Source organism: Salmo salar, chromosome ssa04 (genome assembly GCF_905237065.1).
Source record: "Salmo salar chromosome ssa04, Ssal_v3.1, whole genome shotgun sequence".
Taxonomy (NCBI): Eukaryota; Metazoa; Chordata; class Actinopteri; order Salmoniformes; family Salmonidae; genus Salmo; species Salmo salar.
In genome coordinates, this window is record NC_059445.1 from 71,227,756 (window position 1) to 71,238,011 (window position 10,256).

At 41.8% G+C, this 10,256-nt stretch overlaps 1 long non-coding RNA gene across 1 annotated transcript; it reads right to left on the reverse strand.

Moving 5' to 3' along the window:
- Positions 1–7,846: 7,846 nt before the first annotated feature.
- Positions 7,847–8,220, reverse strand: LOC123742581 (uncharacterized). The gene is made up of 2 exons (XR_006769738.1): positions 8,099–8,220; positions 7,847–8,024 (listed from the first exon to the last, which is right to left on the reverse strand). It is a non-coding gene; the product is annotated as an uncharacterized lncRNA (long non-coding RNA).
- Between the last annotated feature and the right edge of the window lie 2,036 nt (positions 8,221–10,256).

The following is a 10,256-nucleotide window of genomic DNA, read 5'->3' on the forward strand; positions in this document are numbered from 1 at the left end:
ACAGGTGTGTGCCTTTCCAAATCATGTCCAATCAATTGAATTTACCACAGGTGGACTCCAATAAAGTTGTAGAAACATCTCAAGGATGATCAATGGAAACAGGATGCACCTGAGCTCAATTTCGAGTCTCATATCAAAGGGTCTGAATACTTATGTAAATAAGGTATCTGTTTTTTAATTGTAATACATTTGCAAAAATGTCAAAAAACCTGTCATTATGGGGTATTTTGTTTAGATTGATGAGGGGAAAAAATTGTTTTAATCCATTTTAGGCTGTAACATATCAAAATGTGAAAAAAAGTCAAAGGGGCTGAATACTTTCCGAATGCACAATGACGGCCTACCAAGTGGCAAAAGGCCTCCTGCGAGGATGGAGTCTGGGATTAAAAACTAAAATGTAGGACAAAACACACATCACGACAAGAGAGACACCACAACACTACATAAAGAGAGACCTAAGACAACACAGCATGGCAACAACACAGCCCGATAGCGACACAACATGGCAGCAGCATGACATGGTTGCAGCACATTACGCAAAGCACCCACAAGTGTCAGTAAGAGTGTATGATTGAGTGTTTTTTGCAGCTCTTGAACATTAGTCAGACCAAACAAAAACAATTTATCCTGAGATAAAACAAGAACAAACAGCAAATTAAGAGTTTTCAGAAATATTGATAAATTAGCTTTTATTGTTTAAAGAAATTATGTTTTTTCACGATCCAATCAGGGTTCTTTTTTCATTTTTTTTAACAGTTCAATACAGTAATATGAAATATTTATGTAAAACATTTACATTTTACATTTTAGTATTGTAGTAGATGCTCTTATCCAGAGCGACAGTGAGTGCATGCATTCAAATGTTCATCATAACAGCAACAAGATGGTGAGCCAAGCCCACTTATTCACCTCTATAGGTAGCACTCCAGTCTCTATGGCATCCTTCATTCGGGTGTGAGGTACCATTAAATCGTCTACAAGAGCTGACGACAGAAGCACAGAAATATTCTAAACCTGATGTATAGGTTGTCAGAAATAGCGATATTGACAGAGAGCAAGGGGGAGACACAGACAGACAGAAATACAAGCAAAAACACGTTTATTATATTTGGTCAAACTTCATTCAACACCAAGACCATACTTGGCTTCTATTATGTGATGGTTCTTTACGATTCATCGTTATTAAAGCGCAATGTTGATACCTGGCATTTCAAATTAAACCACAGTCAATAGCCAGAAGAAATTGTCTGGAAGTATTGCCACATTTTATAGAAACACATTAGGATTTAAATGTTTTTTTTATTTACAGATAGCCAAGGATGTTCTCTTGATAAGTGCATGAATTTGACAATTTTCCTGCCCTGCTAAACATTCGAAATGTAACGAGTAATTTGGGGCGTCAAAGAAAATGTATGGAGTAAAAAGTACATTATTTTCTTTAGGAATGTAGTGGAGTAAAAGTTAAAGTTTAGTACAGATACCCCCCAAAAATACTTATGTAGTACTTTTTACTTAAGTACTTTACAGCACTGATTATTGTTATTGACTAATATACTGAATTGTTGAGGGAGCTAGTACATAAGCATTGCTGCACCTTTTATACCTGCTGTAAACTACAGTGCATTCAGAAAGTATTCAGACCCCTTGACTTTTTCCACATTTTGTTATCTTACAGTTTTATTCTAAAATGGATTAAATACTTTTCTTCCCTCATCAATCTACACACAATACCCCGTAATGGCAAAGCAAAAACAGGTTTTTATTTAGCAAATTTATATAAAAAAACTGAAATATCACATTTAAAGTACATAAGGATTCAGACCATTTACTCAGTACTTTGTTGAAGCACATTTGGCAGCAATTACAGCCTTGAGTCTTCTTGCATATGAGGCTACAAGCTTGGCACACCTGTATTTAGGGAGTTTCTCCCATTCTTCTCTGCAGATCCTCTCAAGCTCTGTCAGGTTGGATGGGGAGCGTCGCTGCACAGCTATTTTCAGGTCTCTCCAGAAATGTTCGATCAGGTTCAAGTCTGGGCTCTGGCTGGGCCACTCAAGGACATTCAGAGACTTGTCCCGAAGCCATTCCTGTGTTGTTTTGGTTGTGTGCTTAGGGTCGTTGTCCTGTTGGAAGGTGAACCTTTGCCCCAGTCTGAGGTCCTGAGCACTCAATGATGTCTCTGTTCTTTGCTCTGTTCATCTCTCCTTCGATCCTGACTAGTCTCCCAGTCCCTGCTGCTGAAAAACATCCCCACAGCATGATGCTGCCACCACCATGCTTCACAGTAGGGATGGTGCCAGGTTTCCTCCAGATGTGACGCTTGGTATTCAGGCCAAAGAGTTCAATCTTTGTTTCATCAGACCAGAGAATCTTGTTTCTCATGGTCTGAGAGTCCTTTAGATGCCTTTTGGCAAACTCAAACGGGGCTGTCATGTGCCTTTTACTGAGTAGTGGCTTCCGTCTGGCCACTTTACCATAAAGGCCTGATTGCAGCACTCCAAAAGAGATGGTTGTCCTTCAGGAAGGTTCTCCCATCTCCACAGACGAACTCTGGAGCTGTCAGAGTAACCATCGGGTTCTTGATCACCTCCCTGACCAAGGCCCTTCTCCCCTAATTGCTCAGTTTGGCCAGGCGGTCAGGTCTAGAAAGATTCTTGGTGGTTCCAAACTTCTTCCATTTAAATATGATGGAGAGCACTGTGTTCTTGTGCACCTACAATGCTGCAGAATTCTTTTGTTACCCTTCCACAGATCTGTGCCTTGACACAATCCTGTATCGGAGCTCTACGGACAATTCCTTTGACCTCATGGCTTGTTTTTTGCTCTGACATGCACTGTCAACTGTGGGACCTTATATGGACAGGTGTGTGCTTTCTAAATCATGTCCAATCAATTGAATTTACCACCGGTGGACTCCAATCAAGTTGTAGACACATCTCAAGGATGATCAATGGAAACAGGATGCACCTGAGCTCAATTTCGACTCAAATAGCAAAGAGTCTGAATACTTATGTAAAAAAGGTATTTCTGTTTTTTCCCCAAAACTCGAAAAACCTGTTTTGGCTTTTTAATTATGGGTTATTGTGTGTAGATTGATGAAATGTATTATGTTTTAAATCCATTTTAGAATAAGGGTGTAACGTCACAAAACGTGGAAAACATTAGGGGGTCTAAATACTTTCTGAATGCACTGTATGTACGTAATTAATAACATTGTATTTTTGTTAGAAGTTAAGCCTAATCCTGGATGAGAAACCCATGCTCAATGGAGAATCTCCATTGAAATGTATTTTTAGTCAGGGGACAGGAGTCGTTTTAATACAGTATGTGTCTGGAAAACCAGCTCCTAAAGGCAATCATTTGTCTATGTTACATTTCTATAACAAGGTAGGCTTGTGGCCCCGGATATTACTCAAACAAATTAGAGCTCAGTGCTTGTGTCTGGTCATTGCACAAAATCTGTAACCGGGTTTGTCTTGTTTTGTACGCTTTGTACAACATAATAAAACGCAGAACCACAGGATGTTTCTTAACATAACTCTTTATTAACTAGTTACAACTACATGTTAGCCTATCTCCAACCACGATCAACTGCCCATGACCTAACCGTCTGGGTGGTCTTAACCAATCACCGCACAGTATGATACGGCGGTAAAATGCATCCAATTATAATTCAGTATGTATTCACATATGAATATTACATCCCCCTTCTTTTAAACAAAATACAAATGTTTTAAATATTCTAAGCTTTTCTTTTGGATACATGCTCTGTAGTTTGAACTCAAGGTAAGTAACCATTTATATTGCATACTACACCAACTGAATCAACATAGACTCTGAAACAATGATCCAACATACTGTTACTTTTCAAACAAGGGATTCTCAGCAACTCAGCTTCACTGTAGAAATTACATCTTAACATTTCAAACAAATACAATACCAAAGCATGTCAAGTCAACTTTCAATAACAAGTTTACAGTCTGGAACTCTTTTAGGGCAGCGATCCGCCTACACCCTTTGACATTTCATAGGTCAAGGAGAGCTCTGGGCTTGACCTCTCTTCCTGACCTTGTGCGATATGATGTTGAGCATGCTTCTGTGTCAGTCAACAGCTCTTGTGGTGTTGCAGGTAAGTGTGGTGTATGTTGTGCTGTGTGTGTGTTTAGTCCATCACGTTCTCTTTCAGGGGAACAGTTCATCTCATCAGTGTGTTGTTCTTTTGTGTTCAGTAAGTGACGACGATTGCGGCGGTACACTGCTCCTTCTGCTGTGCGGACGTGATATGAACGTTCAGTGTCAGCTGGCTGGATGACGACTGCTGGTTTCCAGAGGCCATGCTCCTGGATTCTAACTGACTCTCCGCCGATCAGTGGTGGCAGTGGTCTAGCTGACCTGTCGTAGTATCGCTTTTGTTGTTGTTGTCTCTGTGCACGTTTTTCATGCATTTCCTTGTAGCTGACAACCTCAGGTTGCAGCTGCTGGTTGGTGCTGGGAAGGGTTGAGCGAAGTCTGCGGCTCATCAACAGCTGGGCTGGTGATTTGAAATTGTCAACTGGAGTGTTGCGGTATTCAAGGAGACTGAGGTAGGGGTCTCTCTTGTCTGCTTTTGCTTTGTCCATGAGTGATTTAGCAATCTGCACAGATTTTTCAGCAAGGCCATTACTTTGAGGGTAATGTGGGCTTGTGGTGACATGTGTGAACTCCCATGCTTTTGTGAAGGATTCAAACTCATTTGATTTGTAACAGGGCCCATTGTCAGATATTAAAGTCTCTACAATGCCATGCCTGGCAAAGGCTGCTTTCAGCTTGTGTATCACAGCTGCAGATGTGGTGCTGTGAAGCTTGTCGAGTTCGAAGTATCTGCTGTAGTAGTCCACTGTTACGATGTAGTCCTCGTTGTTCCAGGTGAACAGATCGGTTGCCACAACCTGCCAGGGTCGGTCTGGGATACAGTGAGGTAACATTGGCTCTTTGGTGTTTGAGGGGCGTCTTTCAAGACAGATGGTGCATCTACCAACAATGTCCTCTATTTGTTTGCACATTCCAGGCCAAAACAAAATGTCCCGTGCTCTCTGTTTGCACTTTTCCATGCCCATGTGTCCAGCATGGATCTTTGTCAAAATCTCTTCTCTGAGACTGGTAGGAATAATGATTTTCTCTCCTTTGAAAATGATTCCGTTGATCTGTGATAGTTCATCACGATGGTTCCAGAATTCTGAGACGCTCTGAGGGCATTTTCTCCTCTCCTCAGGCCATCCATCCTGTATGACTTTCCTCAGCTGTGTGAGTTGTGAGTCCTTGTCTGTTTCAGCTTGGATCTCCTTCAGTTTTGTGTCACTAACTGGTAAGTTGCTGTACACAGTGTGCACTTGCATGTCCATGCCCTCACTGAGGCTGCTGTCCTTGTAGGTAAGAAACTTCCTGGAGAGTGTGTCTGCGACAGGGATGTCTTTGCCTGGACGGTGAGTGATTGTGAAGTCGTATTTTTGTAGTTGAAGGATCATTCTCTGTAGCCTTGGCGGGGCTGCAGCTAGTGGTTTCCTCATGATTGACTCAAGGGGCTTGTGGTCGGATTCCACAATGACTTGTCGTCCATATACGTACTGATGGAAACGTTTACATCCGAACAGAATGGCATAGAGCTCCTTTTCGATTTGGGCGTAGTTGATTTCACAGTCTGTGAGAGATTTGGAAGCGTAGCCGATGGGCTTTCCTTCTTGCAGTAGCACTGCACCTAGTCCATACTTCGACGCGTCCACTTGGAGTCTGAGCTCTTTGTTTGGGTCGTAGTAGGCAAGGATTGGTCCTGGTTCTCTCGTGATCAAGTCTTTCACATTCTGGAAAGCAATGTCGTGTTGCTTGTCCCAAAGAAACTCACTGGACTGCTTTAGCAGTTGACGCAGGGGTGCATTAGCATTGGAGAGGCTGGGTGCGAACTTGGCTAAGTAGTTGACCATGCCAAGCACTGTTTCCAGCTCTGCACGGTTCTTTGGTGGCTCCATTTCTTTTATGGCTGAGATCTTCTGTGGATCTGGCTTGATTCCATTCGCTGTGAGAAGATGTCCGAAGTAGCTGACCTCTGTAGCGCTGACTGTGCTCTTCTCGGGGTTGAGCCGGACTCCTCTCTCGCGGGACCTTTGCAGCATCGCACGGAGGTTTCGGTCGTGCTCCTCTTTGGTTCGACCATAAACAAGGATGTCGTCCACAATTGCCACAACTCCGTCGAGGCCTTCATATACTTCGTCAATCTTTCGCTGAAACTCGTCTTGGGCTGAGATAATCCCAAAAGGCAGGCGACGGAACCTGTAGCGTCCAAACGGTGTGTTGAATGTTGTGAGCTTAGATGACTCTTCTGTGAGCTTGATAGCCCAGTAGCCTGATCTAGCGTCCATGACACTGAAGTAGCGTGCTCCCGCTAGCTTGTGCGTGATACCATCTAGCGTCGGTAAAGGGTAATGGGGCCGTTTGATAGCCTTGTTCAAGTCTCTTGGGTCGAGGCATACTCGGAGCTTGCCTGTGCGTGGTTTCTCCACCACCACTAACGCGTTTACCCAGTCAGTCGGTTCTGTAACCTTGGTGACTATGTCAGATTGCTCCATGCTCTCCAACTCTTTCTTCAGACAGGCACGGAGAGCAAGGGGAATCTTTCTCGGTGGGTAGACCACAGGGGTTGCGTCTGGGTCAAGGTGAATGGTACATTCTCCTGGGAATAATCCTATTCCTGTAAAGACATCAGCAAACTCCTCCAGTACATTTTCTGTCTCTACTGGTGCTGTTACTGATAAAACTAGCTTGATGAGGTCCATGTCTAAACATGCTTTAAGACCTAGCACTGCAGGTGCTCTAGTGTCAACAACGTAAAAGTCCAACATCATGTCACTTTCTTTGTATTTGCATTTGAAAGTGCATGTGCCTTTACTGGGAGCTGTTCACCACCATAACCAGTCAGTCTGCGCATGGTGGGCTGTAGCTCGCACTCAGATGTCAAGCTGCGGTATTTATTCAGAGGAATAATGTTTACTTGTGCACCAGTGTCTAGTTTGAACTTTAGCTTTGTGCCTTGTGTTCCTATCTCAATGTCAGCAAAGGCTTGCTCTGTCTCTGATATGTGACTTTTCTGTGTCACTGAATCAATAAACAGTTCATCATCATTTGACTCTTTGATTGACATTTCATCTTCACTCACTGTGTGTACTGTTTTTCCACGGTAAGCTCTGCACACTTTTGCAAAGTGATTCCATTTACCACATTTAGTACACTGTTTGCCTTTAGCTGGGCAATTTCCTTGTTCGCCATGCACTTTGTATCCACAATATCCACATGTTTTGGGGCGTTTTGAGTCTGTGTCGCTCTGTTTTGGAGTTATGTCTCTCTCCGTTCTGAAACGCTCTCTCTGGGCACCGGAGGTGTGCTTTGATGTCTGCCTGACTGCGTGCACTGCTTGTTCACGTGATGCGCTCGTGCTGCCGCGCTAAATGGTTTTCATCTGAGCCTGTGCTAGCTCGTGAGATCTGGCTATGTCGATAGCTTTGTCCAGCGTTAGCTCAGACCCAACGTTCAAAAGTTTCTCTCTCACTCGCGGTGAGTGTATTCCAAATACAATACGGTCCCTGACCATCTCATCCTTGTTTGCATAATCACAGTCTTTCACAAGCAGACGCAGCTCAGTCACAAACTGTTCAAAAGACTCGCTAGCTCCCTGTACTTTCTCATGGAATTTGTACCTAGCGAAAATTGTATTAGTCTTCGGCACAACATATGCTTCAAAACGATCGTAGTATGTTTTCAGTACCTTTGATTCAGCCTCGGTAAGTGTCCATGTGTTGTAAATATCTCTCCCTTTTTCACCGATCCAGAGGAGCAGGTAGCTACATTTTTCCTCTTCTCCTCTTTCCTTCAGAGGACCCGTGAACATTAGCTCCACATGCTGTTTGTACTTACGCCATGCATCGGGTAAGTTTGTAGACTCCCAGTCCATTCGAGGTGAAGGAACTCCAGAAAAATCCATCTTTTAAGACCATTTACTCTGAAATTTACTCATCTCTCCCTGAAAGAGAACGTGATGGACTAAACACACACACAGCACAACATATCCCACTTCTGACACCATGTCTTGTTTTGTACGCTTTGTACAACATAATAAAACGCAGAACCACAGGATGTTTCTTAACATAACTCTTTATTAACTAGTTACAACTACATGTTAGCCTATCTCCAACCACGATCAACTGCCCATGACCTAACCGTCTGGGTGGTCTTAACCAATCACCGCACAGTATGATACGGCGGTAAAATGCATCCAATTATAATTCAGTATGTATTCACATATGAATATTACAGGGTTGATTGAGGAACTGAATAGCATTAAAACAATACCATCATGTTGGTTTATTCTATGCTAACAAGGATTGTCACAATGCCTTCCTTCCTTTTACAACACATTTGAATTTGATTTCTTTGGAGGCCATTCACCAATGTGGACCATTTGCAGATGTACATCAATTTTAGTATTAGTTTGTGATTCACTCTAGTGAAGAATTTGAAATACACACATTATAAAAGCCACAAATGCATACATTGAACTAGTTAGCTATTGTGTTTTTCAAATTACATTCAACAGAGCATGGCAGCTTAAGTCCAGTGGACTGCTTCAAGCATCACACACAAGGCTATATATTTTCAGAGTGGTTCTTACCTTTTGGTTCCAGTGGAAGTAACTTAACTAACCAAACAGCCACCAAGGCATCACTCAACTCTTATTCGGGCTCCAGTGCTTCCTACCAGCTGCAGTCATCCTTCCCCATGGGCGTTATATCTGCTCTTTACCTCTCTCTCTATTTTTCTCTCTCCAGGCTACCTTTATTATTTATTGCAGTCTGTGCAATAAAATATGCGTGTGGGTGTGTTACCACCAGGACAAAGTAATAGCAGATCGCAAAAGTAGGCTAGAGGAGAATTGGAAATCTCCCAAAGTCAGATAAGTTGAGAAAATTTGCAAGCTGGTAATGAGGTACTTGTGTCCATCGTAATTTAATCTAAAAAAGGGAATAAAAATGTGCTAATAACATGCAACTTGCATGTTAAATATTTATATTTAGTGTTTGCAGTTTTTCTATTTCTAGTACAAAATACTAAAATGGTCTTACATGGTCTGACTTAGTGGTTTATTCAGAATAATGTGCTGTGCACTTCTTTATCAGAATGTCTGCCATACAAGCTTACACTAAATGTTGACTCACACACCATTGGAAGTGTTTAGCTAAATTAATACTGATTTGATCAAATAATCAACAGCAACATTGACAACAAAATCCAGCGAAAAATCATATCGCCATTAGCATAACAAAATTTAATAATTTGAAAAAGAAAAAAATATATATATATATTTTCATTTTATAGATACACCTCTCCTGAATCGACCCACGTCGTCCGATTTCAAAAAGGTTTAACAGGAAAAGCAAATCATTAGATTATGTTAGAGGAGTCCATCGTAAAATGCAGCAACATAGCCATTTTCCGACCAAACACATGCATCACAAATAACCAAAAAACAGCTAAATGCAGCACTAACCTTTTACAAACTTCATCAGATGACACACCTAGGACATCATGTTACACAATGCATGCATTCTTTTGTTCAATAAAGTTCATATTTATATATGAAAACAGCATTTTACATCGGCGTCTGACGTTGACTAACTATTTTCCCGTCAAATGCATCCAGGGAAACAATGCTACATTTTACTGAATTACTATTCGTAAACATTTTTAAAATGTAATATTGTCATTCTAAGATTTATAGATGAATATCTCTTGAAAGCACCTGTCATACCAGATTTAAAAATAACTTTACTGGGTAATCACACTTAGCGATAAAAGGGGATGCGATACTCAGAAAATGAGCAATTAAATACAGCTCGGCGCCATCTTGGAACAATCGCATTTCACATCTAATGTTGTATAATATTGTCAATAATCCCTTACCTTTAGTTGTCTTCATCAGAAAGCACTTCCAGGAATCCCAGGTCCACAACAGATGTATTTTCGGTCGAAAAAGTCCATCCTTTATGTTCAATTAGCTTGCTGATGTTAGTGCGTCCGAAGGGCATATCCAACTAATCTGCCTTGTGCGCCACAGTGGTTTCGAAATAGTACTTTTTTTCACATTTCAATGTGTTTCAAAACGTTTCCAAAGGTGGGGGTAGACAGGGCCGCCGGCGTCATAATGGTGATGGCCCTCCCGCTGAGACCAATTT